The sequence below is a fragment of the Podarcis liolepis genome (assembly GCF_965112155.1).
Source record: "Podarcis liolepis genome assembly, chromosome: 4".
Classification (NCBI taxonomy): Eukaryota; Metazoa; Chordata; class Lepidosauria; order Squamata; family Lacertidae; genus Podarcis; species Podarcis liolepis.
The window spans coordinates 76,105,010-76,119,994 of record NC_139558.1 but is presented as its reverse complement, the minus strand read 5'-3'; positions in this window follow the sequence as shown (position 1 = coordinate 76,119,994).

The window sequence follows — 14,985 nt, the reverse complement described above, 5'->3', positions numbered from 1 at the left end:
GCTCCTGAATGCCACAAACCCAGAAGTGATTGTTCCAGTTTGCAAACGTTCTTTGGAACCCAAACATCCGATGTGGGTTCTGTGGGTTCCAATTGGCTGCAGGACCTTCCTGCAGCCAATCAGAAGCCGCGCCTTGGTTTCCGAATGTTTTGGAAGTCAAAGGTATGGCTATATTCTAAACCACCACCCAGAGTATTTATACTGCCACTGTATTCTTGATCTGTTCCTGCTTTATTTTATTTTATTTTATTGCCAATAGGAGGTTAATATTTTTGTTAGTGAGTTCACTACTAGCCTAGCCACCCTGACACCATCAAGCTGTAATTGGCTTGTGTTGGTTAAGTAGTAGGATGCATTGTGAGCCCACGTGCAAGCACAGGTTACACATCTCTGATACAAGGTGCGTTGACTCCAGCTGAAACCATGCAGGTCTTGTCACTTGACCCTTAGAGACTGAGCAACCTGAACATCCTGTTCATCTGAAGCCTCAATAAGGTAAAAGTCTCTTAAGTCTGGGATCTTCATTTACCTACGTGAACTTATGAGTTTTTAAGCAGGGTTCTTTAAACTGCCTTCGACTGCAATCTTAAGCAAACGTAGTTGGCCATAAATTCCACAGAAATCAATGGGCCTCACTTCCAAGGAAGTGTGTTTATGGCTGAGATGTAAGACCTGCAAATAAAAGAGAAGGGCACAAATCTTTCTTTGGTACCTAACATTGATTGACATTCACTAGGCATCGTGATCACTAGGTATCCAAGGGCAATTTTTAGAGAGCCATTATGAAGCATTAAAATGAATGGGAAACATAGCTGAAACTTCAGTGGGATGTGGATTGTGCCTTGAATTTTGAAGAAGAAAAGCATCTCACCTCCATCCAAGTCTGGGACCTTCTTCATGCAAAGCAGGTGCTCTACTAATGAGTTACAGCCCTTCCCCATCCATTTTACAAGATAGCTTGGAGGTTAACTCAGCACACTTATTTCCTTCTCAATCAACAATGGGCTCAAGAAGCTAAGGAAGTACAATGGCATGTGGATAGCAAGAGTTCATTGTGTTCTTTCTCACAATTGTCTTCGATTCCAGTGTCACAGACTGTGCTAATGCTTTTGTTGAAACCATATGTGCTAAGGGGCTAATAGAGCTCTCTCGGTGTCTGACAATGAGAGGGTTTAACAGTTCCGTCTCATGGAACGTTCTACCCTTGCAAGCAATTGTGGTGCAATGCTGGGGTTCTCTGGACCCATGCTGTCACGAAGCATGACCTAATGAAGCACTCTGATGCAAGACACAAAGAGGAACACTAAGAATCCTAATAATCTCTTTGCTCCCTAGGGCTAGAAAAATATGAAGAACAGTAGGGAAGGTGCTCAGGGGAGACAGAGGGGATCTGATGAGCAGATGCCTTGGTGTCATTCCCTGCTCAGACTATCCACACATGAAGAATTCTGCTGGATTGTCACCAGGGTGCTAGACTTCAATTACTTTTCCTTACAGCCCCTCCTTGATGCTGCTTCTGCTGATTCTTGCCCTATACTACTTAAAGTACTCCAGGTCCTGTGGGGAAAGCTCCCTGACTTGAAACCCCAAGAGATGCTGCCAGTCATTGTAGACAATACTCAGCTCACGCAGGGCTCTTTGCTGGAGCAATGCACTGGATTCAGCCAAGCCCTGAGCCAAATTGGGCCTATTGAGAGGGCCTCAGGCATCACACAAGTTAGGTTTAGAAAGCCATTGATCACTATGGGTCAGGTCAGATGGTCCAGAGCTATCCATTGCTGTTAGGGGGTGGGGGATCCGAAAGGAAGAGGAGGCATCTAGGATGGGAAAACCTTCTTTCCTGCCCATTTTTCTCCTCCCCCCAGATCACCCCCTCCACTTAGCTCTGTTGAGCATAGGGGTCAACATAGCAAAGCACATCTGTTGCTCTTTAAGGAAAGCCAGTTGCAGAATGCACACACACACACACACACAGTATTCAGGAATGGATCTGGGACAGGGTACACAGGGTGGTCCCCACATCAACCCAATCAGGTCAACCTAATGCTCCCCAGATCTGGCCATGGGACAAGATCAGAGGAGTTGTGCACAGCCCAACATTTTGCACTGCAAGGAGCCTCAGCAGCCTGACTCAGATACAGTTCAGAGAGGGAGTGGTCAGTGGTTTTCTCGCTGGGCTAGGTAGAGCATGAGACTCTTAATCTCAGGGTCATAGGTGCAAGCCCCACACTGGGTAAAAGATTCCTGTGTTGCCAGGGTTTGGACTAGATGACCCTCATGGTCCGCTCCAACTCTACAATTCTATGACTCTATTATTCTCTCTTCCAGAGGTGCCTAAGAGCAGCAAAAGGGAAATGTTGGGTAGGGCAAGGGTGGTGAGTTCTCCTCCCCAGGCTCCTGGGTGTTCCAACTGGTGCTGGTCTTATTGCATTCATTTGCTGCTCTGACTCAGGCAGCAAAGTGTCTCTGGCTAGCATTGCAGATACCTCACACTCAGTCAATACAACATAGGGATTTGTGCTAGGAAAAGGAAGGCAAGGACTTCCGGAGGCGGCGCGAAACTGTAATGGCGGTCCTCTTCGTTCTCTGAAGAGGGGCTCCGCGGAAAAGGGTCGTTCGCTGCGGCATAGCGACGACCCATTAAGATAAACCACGGGTAGAGTGAGCCCGTGGCCGTGGGACTCGGCGGGCACCAGAAGCTGCCCTGAAAACACAGAAGGGACCCCGTAAGGAGACCCGGAGTGAAGGAGGGGTAGCGGTGCTGTGAGTTCATCGCTCTTTCCGCGGAAGTGAAGCCGCGCGGCTGTTGCAGATGAGCGCTGACCTTTCTTCCTAAAACCAACACTAAACTGCAAGCAACATACCCGTGAGTAAAGGGATTTAAATTTGGTAAAGAATTTGTTGGATTTGGCTGAAATCGGGAGATGAGAAAAGGGAAGTCCGTCTCCCGACATTGCTGACAAGATCAAAGCAAAGTCTTAAGAAGCGGAAGCGCTTGAAACGGGACTTTGGGAAGTTTTAACTTTCTTGCGCTACTAGATCTATTCTTTATTTTACGGAAGGAAGGAATGGATATTGACTAAATTAAGCTGTAAATGTGGACTTTCCTCCTATTTCCTGCCTCTTTTGGTTTGTACTTCTAAAGAGTCAGACGTCGGACTGCCGGGGAGAGAGGTTGCGATAACTGCGGAAACAGTTGCAAAAACTTTTTTGGAGTGCAACTGATACATTTGAGCAGAAAAGACTGTATGAGACTTTGTTGCAAGCACCGTTGATGGAACTTTGCTGAACTTTAAGAGGTGCTTTGGGGAATTTTTTGGCTGGTGAAGGGACTGTTGGATTATTGGATTTACTGAGCAGAAACAACTTGGAACTTTAATGGCGGAATACTTCCTTCTTTGTCTTTGAAACTTGGTGGCACTCCCCCTACAGGGCTTTCGGATTATAAAATCCTGGGAACTGATCTTTGTTTTGGCTTTCATTCTACTGATTGTTTATAACTGGTTCTGTCTTTCCCATGGAACAATAGACAATTTGACCTTGAACACTGACAGATGTGTAATGAGTGGTGCAGGGAGAACAAGAGCATCTAAAGCTAAGGAAACTAAAGAGGCCAAGGAAAAAGAAAAAGAAAAGGAAAGAAAACCAGTACAATTTGTACAAACAACACTGACCCAAGGACGTCGATCGTCGGTTCCAGCTGTACTGGTGACACAGAGGGAGCAAGCTGAAATAACAGAGAAGCCCACTGAGGAAGATATGGCAGCAGGTGGGTCAGACACACTATTAAAACAAATATTGGAGCAGTTATCAAGCTTAAACCAGAAGGTGGATGACCAGTCTCTGAAAATAGACAAAGCGACTTCTTCGATACAAAAATTGACTGATCAAGTTTCCCAGCATACGCAAGCAATAGAGAACTTGCAAGGAGCAACAGCGGAAAACCGTGAACTAGCTGGAGAAGCAATTCAAAAAGTGGGAGCCTTACAAAAAGAAGTTGAAGAAATAAAAGGAGAAGTCAAGCCTCTGCACAAACAGGTGGGTGAACAACAAACCTACCTGTCAATGGTGGAATTGAAAAATCGTGAGAACAACATCAAATTGAGAGGCATTCCAGAACTTGAGCAAGGAGACTTGATTGGATATTTGACACAAGAATTTTCAAAGTTCTGGGGCATAACAGAAGATACAGACTTTAAAATTGTCTCGGCATACAGATTGGGAAGACTGGTAAGGAAAGACAGATCCAGGGACTGTTTGATAATTCTAAGATCAAGGGAAGAGAGAGACAAGATCCTAGGCCTCCATTTCAAAAAAGCAATTCAAATACAAGACAAAAGGGTGGAAATTTATAGAGATATCCCAAGACAGCTGTTGGACCTTAGAGCCACCTATACAGAACTAGCAAAATTACTGAGACACAACGCAATTCCCTACAGGTGGGAGTTCCCACAAGGATTATCCTTTACATACAAAGAAAGGAAGGTTAAAATTAGAACACCTGAAGACAACCAAAAGTTCCTTCACGATCACGGTGAAGATCTCCAAAAAGGAGCAGATTGGCTTCCACCTTTACCAACACCAATTCTGCCTGGAAGCGGGCCAACGCCTGCCCCCTCGGGATCGGAGCAAAAGGAAGACACCTCATCTTAAGAACATCTCAACTAGAACAGGATGTCCCTGCAGCTACTTAGTTGGAATATAAATGGCGGGAATTCTCCGGAAAAAAGAAGGAGGATATTTCATATCCTAAAAAAAGAACAATTGGACTTAATATGTCTTCAAGAAACACATGTGACCAGGCTCCACAGGAAAGTATTAATCAATAAAAGATTAGGCCAAGAATTTATCTCATCAGACAAAGTTAAAAAGAGAGGCGTTGTAATATATGCAAAGGAGAATCTGACACCAAAATTCTTATTCAAAGATGACCATGGAAGAATTCTCGCAATTGAAATTCAAACACAAGGGGAGAAGATTCTGATACTAGGAATTTATGCACCAAATGATGGAAAATCAGAATTTTATAAGAAGCTGCATGAGACACTGCTCGACTACCTGGACTATTCTAATATTATCGTGATGGGAGACATGAATGGGGTGGTCTCAACAAATATGGATAAATCCCAAAATCAAAATTTAACAACAGACGGCAGACTCCCCAAAACGTTTTTTGAAATGACAGACAATATGGACTTAATTGACATCTGGAGGACAAGGAACCCCTTGGGTAAAGAAGGAACCTTCTTTTCTGAGGCCCATTTGTCATGGACACGAATCGACCAAATTTGGATATCTAGAGGGCTGGCACCTAAAACAAGAAAGGTGGAAATCTGCCCAAAAACCTGCTCCGACCATAATGCCTTAAAAATGGAATTGAGACTTATCCCAACCGGATCCTTTAGATGGAGGATGAATGACACCTTGCTAAGAGATCAAGAGATCGTTAAGAAGGCCCAAAAAACTTTAAAGGACTATTTTGAAATAAATTTGAACACTACGGTCGAGAAGAGAACAGTCTGGGACGCAAGTAAAGCTGTAATGAGAGGGTTTTTGATACAACAGAACACAATAAAAAGAAAATTTTGGAATGGAAAAAAGGAAAAAATCTTAGAGAAAATAAGTGAAGGAGAGAAAAAGCTGAGGACCAAACCAAAATCAAAAGAGGTATTAAGAGAAATCAAATTCCACCAAGCACAATATTCGAAATTGATTAATCAAGAAATTGAATGGAAAATTAAACAAATGAAGCAGAGATCGTTTGAATCAGCAAATAAATGTGGAAAATTGTTAGCTTGGCAGTTGAAAAAAAGACAAAAGTTAAATACAGTTACAAATTTAGAGATTCAAGGAAAAATAGTGCAGAAACCAGAAGAAATAAGGAAGTGCTTCCACAGATACTTTAAAGATCTTTATGCACAGGGGCCTCAGCAAGAATCGGAAATAGACCAATTTTTGAGAATAAATGGTCTAACTAAAATAAGTCAAGACCAAAGAGTAATTCTCAACAGTAAAATAACCCAACAGGAAATTGAAGGTGCCATTCGAAATATGCAACTCGGCAAATCTCCAGGCCCGGACGGGCTCACCTCCAAATATTATAAGACTTTGAAGGACTTTTTGATACAACCATTATTGGAGGTTTGCAACCAGATTATGGAGGGGAAGAGGGCACCGGAAACGTGGAAAGAAGCATTCATCACATTGATTCCAAAGTCGGAAATGGAAAAGACCCAGCTTAAGAACTATCGTCCCATCTCACTCCTGAATGTGGATTACAAAATATTTGCAGACATTTTAGCAAATAGATTTAAAAAAGTATTAAATGAAGTAATTCATAAGGACCAAGCAGGTTTTCTCCCTAGCAGACATATGTCGGACAATACCAGGAACATTATTGACATATTGGAGCTTTTGAGAATTAGGAACACAAGGGCCGCATTAATTTTTATTGATGCGGAGAAAGCATTTGACAACATTTCTTGGAGGTTTATGAAGAAAAACCTGAAAGGGATGGGAGTGGGAAGGGGGTTTGAAAATGGAGTAGAAGCAATCTACTCAGAACAAAAAGCCAAACTGATAGTGAACAATGTGGTGTCGGAGGAACTCAAAATTGAAAAAGGGACACGACAGGGGTGCCCCCTGTCTCCTCTGTTATTTATTTCTGTCCTGGAGGTATTGCTGAATATGATTAGAGAGGACCGGTTGGTGCAGGGTATAGTGGTCGGAGCGAAACAATACAAACTGAAAGCTTTCGCAGATGACCTAGTCTTGACATTACAGGAGCCAGAATCTAGCACAAAAAAAGTTCTTGAACTTATCTCGGAGTTTGGTCGGGTGGCGGGATTCAAGCTTAATAAACAAAAAACCAAGGTTTTGGTTAAAAATCTGACACCTACAGAGACAGAGGAGTATCAGAAAGAAACAGAGTTAAGTGTGGTGAAAAAAGTGAAATACCTGGGGGTATTCTTGTCCACCAAAAATTTAAATTTATTTAAAGATAATTATGAAAAATGCTGGTTGGAAATCAAAAAGGATTTGGATATATGGGCAAGATTGAAACTTACCTTGTCAGGCCGAATCGCAGCTATAAAGATGTGTGTTTTGCCAAAAATGTTATTTTTATTTCAAACCCTACAGGTCGTGGACAGAATGGAATGTTTTGGAAAGTGGCAGAAGGATATATCTAAGTTTGTCTGGCAGGGCAAAAAGCCCCGAATAAAATTTAAAATACTAACTGACTCAAAAGAAAGAGGGGGGTTTGCCCTGCCGGATTTAAGGTTGTACTATGAAGCTGCAGCCTTCTGCTGGTTGAAGGATTGGTTCTTGTTGGAAAACACTGATGTCCTAGACCTGGAAGGGTTTGACAATGTTTATGGTTGGCATGCATACTTGTGGTATGACAAGGCAAAGGTTCATAAATTGTTCAAAAACCATATTGTCAGAAAATCAATATTTGCTGTATGGATGAAGTACAAGGATTTACTAGAAAGTAAAACCCCGAGGTGGTTATCACCAGTGGAAGCCAAAGTTTCCAAAAAAAGGCCCAATATGGAGGCCTACTGGCCAAAATATTGGGAATTAATTGAAAGAGTTGGAGACAACTGGAAGCTCCAAAGCCAAGACAAATTAAAAAATAAGGTGCGAGACTGGCTACATTATGCTCAAATGCAAGAGGTTTTCAAAATGGATAAAAAAGTTGGTTTCCAGGTGGAGAAATCGAAACTAGAGACGGAGTTATTAGAACCCAAAACTAAGGTACTTTCGAGAATGTATAACTTGCTGCTTAAATGGAATACACAGGATGAGACAGTTAAATCGGCTATGATAAAATGGGCACAGGATGTAGGACATAACATTATGTCTGAGGACTGGGAAAGGTTATGGAACACCGGTATGAAATTCACGGCATGTAGTGCCTTGAAAGAGAACATTATGAAAATGGTATACCGGTGGTACATGACCCCAGTCAAGTTGGCTAAAATATACCACCTGTCTGATAATAAGTGTTGGAAATGTAAGGAGGAAGAAGGGACATTCTTTCACCTCTGGTGGACCTGCCCGAAAGTAAAGGCCTTCTGGGAAATGATATACAATGAGTTGAAAAAGGTATTTAAATATACCTTTCTTAAGAAACCAGAGGCCTTTCTGCTGGGCATGGTGGACCGGAAGGTGCCAAAGAAGGACAGAACTCTGTTTATGTATGCGACAACAGCAGCAAGGATTCTTATCGCAAAGTACTGGAAGACACCAGATTTACCCACACTGGAGGACTGGCAGACACAGTTGTTGGACTACATGGAGCTGGCAGAAATGACTGGCAGAATTCGAGATCTGACCGAAGAAACAATAGAGGAGGACTGGAAAAAATTCAAGGATTATTTGCAAAAATATTATAAGTTGTTTGAATGTTAAGATTGTGCATGATTAGGAAACGTCACGCTTCCGCAACCTATTTAAGCAAAGGATAAAATAAGCGTAGATAAAAAAGAAAAGGAAACAAATTTGAAACAATATATTATGTTTATTGTGAAGGTACCAAAAGTAAACTACAAACTTTCGAAATTGGTAACATAATAAAGTCAAAGATACAATAAGTTGTGAAACAAGGTAACAAATTGCTGATCAGGTTAGAACAATGAATGCAATGTTGGGAAGATGTGGGGAGGTCCAAAAGAAAGTAAATTTATGAAACATGATGTGTAACATATTCAATTTTTTTTTTTTTTTCTTTTTTTATTTTTCTTTATATATAAAAAAAAAAAATGTTTCTTGTATGTTGCTATGTAAACTAATTTGTGAACCTATGAAAAGGAACGCAATAAAAAATTTTATAAAAAAAAAAAAAAAAGGAAAAGGAAGGCAAAGTTAAATACCATGAGCTGGGTTAGCTCCCTGGATTCCAGGATAAATCTTATAATCTATAAGGTCTGGCGCTAGCCATTCTTGAAAAGCCTCAATGATTTTGGAAATTAGACCATAACTTCCCTGAGCTTTCCTCTTCTTAGGGTGTTTTATTTGCCACGAAGAATTCATGAGACCTGCTTTGTTTGGAGATGGGATAGACGACAAAGGTGAAAATAGGCATGGAATTTCTAAACGTAGTCAAATGCTGAGATCCACAGACATTTCTTAGAGTTGACAGCTTCTTTGAAGTACCCTTTTCCATCAAGAAAATTTTGCAAAAGGGAGCCAAATATTGTGTTGAGTCTTCAGCCATCTTTTCCTATTCCACAAATATCCTAAGAGCATGAAGGGAAATCATGCATTGTGAGTGGGTCCTAACTTGCACGTGAAATAGATTTACATATGCTCTCATCAGCAGAGTAACATCAGAGGAAGAATGTTCACAGAAAGTTGTACAACTATGGACAGTAGGGGTATCTTTGAATTTTTTTGGTTGCTGATCCCATTTCTTTTTATTGGGGAGAGTCTCATTTGTTTTGTGTTGAGTTTGGTTTATGGGGTTTTTTTGGACTAAGTTGTTGAGCTTGTTTGTTAGTTTTGCCCCCTATTTTTAAGGGAAATCACCAAAAATGACACTGCTGACCTCGGTTGCCGCGCAGCTGGATTTTCCCTGACATTTCAGTGTTTTCTGCCCAGACTCTGGCAACCCTAATTTATTTTTCGGTTGTTTTCAAAAGGCCATTGACATTTCATCTCACTGAGGCACTGTGGAGAAAACAAAATGGTGGCCCCCAAAATGATAGGAAACTGGTATTACACAATGGACCTGGGGCTTCTGCAACTTGTAGTGAGTCCCAGCCATTGGTGCGAATAGATGATCTTGCAGACACTGAGTACCCCATTACTACTTCAGCTTCTGTCTTCACCTGCCCCAATGCAGTTTAGTCACCTTTGAATAGAGTAAGAGTGGGGAACCTGTGGCCCTGCAAGCATTGCTGGACTACAGTTCCCATCACCATTGACTATTAGCCATGCTGGCTGAGGTTGATGATCATTGGAGTTCAACTGCATCTGGAGGACCCCAGGTTGCCTCTCCCCAGGATAGGGCAAGGGTATGTAGGAGAATAAGATATATTCAAGCATCCTCAGGGTACATGCACTTGTACCCTCAGTTCACTCAGCCTCAACAGCATCTTGGAGAGCAGTTGCATACACATGTGCTATGCTCCTGTGCCCTCAGTCTGTCCTCCGAAATCTTATCCAAGAAGAAAGCTGAGTAAGTAAAACTAGTTGCTGCCACCAAAACTAGCTTCCTGCATTCTGCTTGTTGAGTTTCTTGAATAGAAGGCTGAAAGTAGGTTGACCTTGATGTTATCTTGCAAAGCACCTATCTGTCTGAGTGTGCTTTGAATAAGAACTCTCAGGATCCAGTGAATATTTTGTAAAGTTAGAACACTTTGCTAGGTTTCTGTTTTGATGTGGACCGGTTGAGACTGAAGTCATCTCATGGTTGCTCAAAACAGCTAAGTGCCTGAAATCCATATCCTCTGACCTGAAAATTGTAAGATTTACAAGAGTTGGCTATGTGTATGAATTGGTGGCAGGAGGACTCTCAGAGACATCATTTCTATTATTATGTTATAGGTCCTTTATCAAATTGCATGATCCAGTATCAAAGAATTGAAAATAAGAACTGCTGTTAAGCCCCACTTCAAAATAAGCCCTGCTGAGCCCCATCCTGCCAATTCCTTGCCTAATTCCTAGAACACTCTATGACCCATTTGCCTCCTTCTAAGAGTTGCTAAGCTGTTTCTGATGATGCCTGCTTTGCAGCTCTCTCTCTCATTGAGCTTCCTCTACACTCAAGCCCACTAGCTATGATTGCTTTGCAAATGGAGTTTAGAATGTATTATTATGTGTGCCCCATCAAGATTCCCCATCTCCACATCTTGCTAGTTCAGATGGCCTCTGCCTGTAGCTTGCTTTTGAGTCCTGAGATCTTGTGTCTCCCATTTCTGTATCTACAAAGCTCCAAGGCCTCTTGTTTATAAGCTTCCTTACAGTTCCTCATTAGTTCCAAGGTTAAATTGAGCATAAAGTGAATGAGTTTTCTTTCCTCATATTGACACTATCTGAAATGCCATTTCTCTGTAAGGAACCATTTCCTTGGCTATCATGACCCCTTTTAAAGTTAAAGAGGTTTCTGATCATTTAGGCAGAGCCTGAACGTAAAGTAGCCCAAGAACTTTGGTTGAATCTAAGACTCAGGCACTGAATAGACTATATTTTGAGTTAAAAGCAACCAGTTCTCCTCAAGACCTTCCTGTAAAAGAGTGCACCTTTGCAAAGTGAATTCTGTTTATCAATCTGTTCCAGCTAATATACTAAATCTACTCCACACATCATTGTGTACTGATCTCCAGACCTTTCTACAAGGTCCACCACTTGGTGATGTTGAAACTATGACCAGGAACAACAATAACAAAATGTAAAATGCCGAGTAATGTGTTTCTGTACATCTCACTGCCATAATTGGCCCAATTTATTTCCTCTTCCCTCTCCCCTGAAGTTCAGACGAAAGGGATCTTTTTAGTCCCTGGTGTGCAAGCTTCTGGGGGGCCATGTGCCTGCTTCTTCAGACAAATATAGCCAAAGCAAGCGATGTAACTCTTACCCCACCCATGACAGCTATTTTAAATCAAGCCCAGGTGTACTTCTGGAGGGTAGAGTTGGAAATTTAGAGAAAGAGGGAGAGAGGAGGACAGTGGATTCAGCACTGAACTGAGCAATGTTTCAAAGGAAATGTGTGACATCAGTTCACGTGTTTGTGAGGGAGGAAATGGGAAAGGAGAAGCTGTCCTATGATGAGCTGGGACTCTTTGGTCTGAGAGTAGAGGTGGATTTAGGGGAACATAACTGATTCGCCTGCACTGGGCGCTGAGCCAAGAGGGCACCACAACAATAACAAACACTGGAAGGTGAGAGGCAGGAGACACCAAATTTTGGCATTGCACAGGGCACTGCTGAACATTTAAAGTCCAAAGTCCTCCACTACTGAGACCAGAGACCAAGAACAACTCTAAGCCCTGTCCTCCTGTGCAAGAGGAGGATGAGAATGCTCTGAAGATTGGGATCCTGAGCAGATACCTACTGCTGAGCAAGATATGAGGAAAAGGTGGAAAGTGACAGACTCTTTTCACTTTAAATCAATTGGATGGATACTTTAGTTGGCGAGTTAGGCTCCAAATGTACTATTTAGACACATGTAGAAGACATATTTGTGATTCAACACCACTATTAGCATCTATACCTATGTTCTAATGTCTCAGCAATATCACAGACTGGAAAATAAAATAACCTATCTGGCAGTTTTTACAGCTTTGTAAACTTGAGAGATGCCAGAAAGCTTTGTCTCAAACAGTCCCAAACTTCCCAAAGCTCATCCTGACTCAGAACTGCAAACATGCAAGTCACTGTGTGATTACACAGTTACAAACAGCCCCCCACACTATTATCTGGAATTCAGGCTGGGTGCTATTTCCCATTTATAAGGGGTCACTTCCAGCCTTGTAACTTTCTCTAGGCTGTAACCTGTAGTTGGAAAATGTAGTGTGTTGCTTGGAATCACCTAGCACTTTCCTGGAAGCTTCATCAAAGGCTTATGAGCACCAGCAGACTGAAAAAAAAAAGAAGAAAAGAAGAGAAAAAGTGGCTTGCTGGTTAAAACAGCAGCAACATGTTTGGTGTTGAACTTCTCTGTTCCCACAGGGGAAGGGATCTAAATTATAACTGCACTTTTGAATGGTGGAATCGAGACTAGATTTTCTAGATCAAACATATATATGTTCTTTCCATATGGGTGTTGGTTGTGCTTAGGACACAGATAGGGTTGCAGGAGGAGCAATTTGGTTCAATTCACATTTAAAGGCGAACCTACCTAATCCACACAAACCAATACAGAAACACAGCCATCCCTTGACATTCACACCTCTGAATTTTGCAAGGCAATCTCCAGCCAAGTAATGTACAAAAAATGCATATGTTAAAATGTGCATAAAACCACATCTGCTTGTGAAAATTATCTGCAAAAATGTACGATATTTGGCAAGGGTTTGCAAAATATTAGGAGAAATGTACACTAAAACTCTGACAAATTTTCATGAGGACTTGGATTTTGTTTTGCTTTGTTTATGACAAAGCAAAGACCCAAGTTATAACCAGAACATGTCCAAGACTTTATGCTTACTAAGGCAAAAATTTTCAAATTTCATTCCATGTACAGTAGCTGACCAGATTGTCAACTGAAGCTTATTTCCATGTTAGCAATATAGTGGCACCCCACCACACTTGAGAGCAGCAAGCTAGCTTAGGGGATACCACATGCACCTGTGCCCTCAAATGTTTTGCCACCAGTCCATGCCCCTCTGCATTTACCTTCAGGGGCAGCTGCCTCACTCTGCCTAACAATAGGGCCAGCTCTCATTATAACTGAATAGATAGCTATAACTTGAATGGTCCAATGGAAGCAGACTTTGCGGCAGTCAACTTAAAACACTCAGAAAACAGGCGAGCTTTTTCTGAACTCTTGCTGAGAAGACTTATAAATAGCCAGCAGATTCCAAGTTGAGCCAATAGGAGTCCATCCATTACATCTTTCTCTCCATTAACTCAATTGCTTATAAAACTGACATCTATGGTATTTTTATTTGTTTAATGTTGTTTTGTACATTAATACAAATTTTGAATGAATGAGCAGTAGAATAATGTGATTAGATTTTGTTAGCTCCAATACTGTTCCCACAATCAGATCTCCGCATCAAAGTGCCTGTGAAGAAGAAGAAGAGAAGAAGAGTTTGGATTTGATATCCCGCCTTTCACTCCCCTTCAGGAGTCTCAAAGCGGCTAACATTCTCCTTTCCCTTCCTCCCCCACAACAAACACTCTGTGAGGTGAGTGGGGCTGAGAGACTTCAAAGAAGCGTGACTGGCCCAAGGTCACCCAGCAGCTGCATGTGGAGGAGCGGAGACGCGAACCCGGTTTCCCAGATTACGTGACTACCGCTCTTAACCACTACACCACACTGTGAAGGTTCGTTTGCCCTATGCACTTCACTGCTTGCCCAAGATCAGGTGGTTTTCATTCCCGTCTCTTACCCTCTCTTGTTCCTCTTTATAGCTCAACTGTATTTTCCAGAGAGCAAGCTGCAGTGAACTTGCCAAGGGCATCTCAAGACTAAAAAGTCATTAAATAAAGCTGTCTGACCAAACCTGAGCGGAGAAAAAAAATCTTCTATGAAAGGTCATTGATACAAAATTACATCTATTTTCACCCAGCTATTACCTTCACCTTGTGGGAAACAAACACAAAGTAATCCAGTGACAAATATGTTAGTGTATTTACCCTGAGATTAGTCCCTTGTATCATTGCATCCTGGCGTCTCCTCTGATGTTTCTCAGTCTGCAACACTGAGCTGAGACAAGCAATGGAACTGCACACCCAGATTTCTGTCCGCCCTCTCTTTCGCTAAATCTCTTTTTCCTTCATTTGCTGGGTCATTTATTAGAGACAGTGGGTCCTATTTAATGGACAGTCATTTCAGTAGAGCATCTTGGTATGTTTGGATAATCAGCCATTTGGAGTGTTCTTTTAGAGCACAATCTGCTTGCAGAATGTTGGGAATGGTCGGTCCATTGAACACAATATTGTCTGATTGACAGCGGCTCTCCAGGATTGCAGGCAGGGTTCTCTCCCAGCCATAATGATGATACTAGGGATTGGACCTGGGACCTTCTGCATGCAAAGCCAGGCATGTGGGTGAAATACAGTTCAGTTCACATTTAAAGGCAGGCGTACCTAACCCACAACTTCCCAAACAAGATGTGAACCAAAATACAGCCATCCTTTGAAATTCGCACTTCCCTGAATTTTGCAGTGTCATGTAATATGCACAAAAATGCATATATACAGGTGTGTGTGTGTAGTATGCATATAAATGCACATATTAGATTAAATAACATACAAATATTAGGGAAGATGCTTTCCAAAGTTAGGAATGGAAACCAGTGGAAACCATTGTAT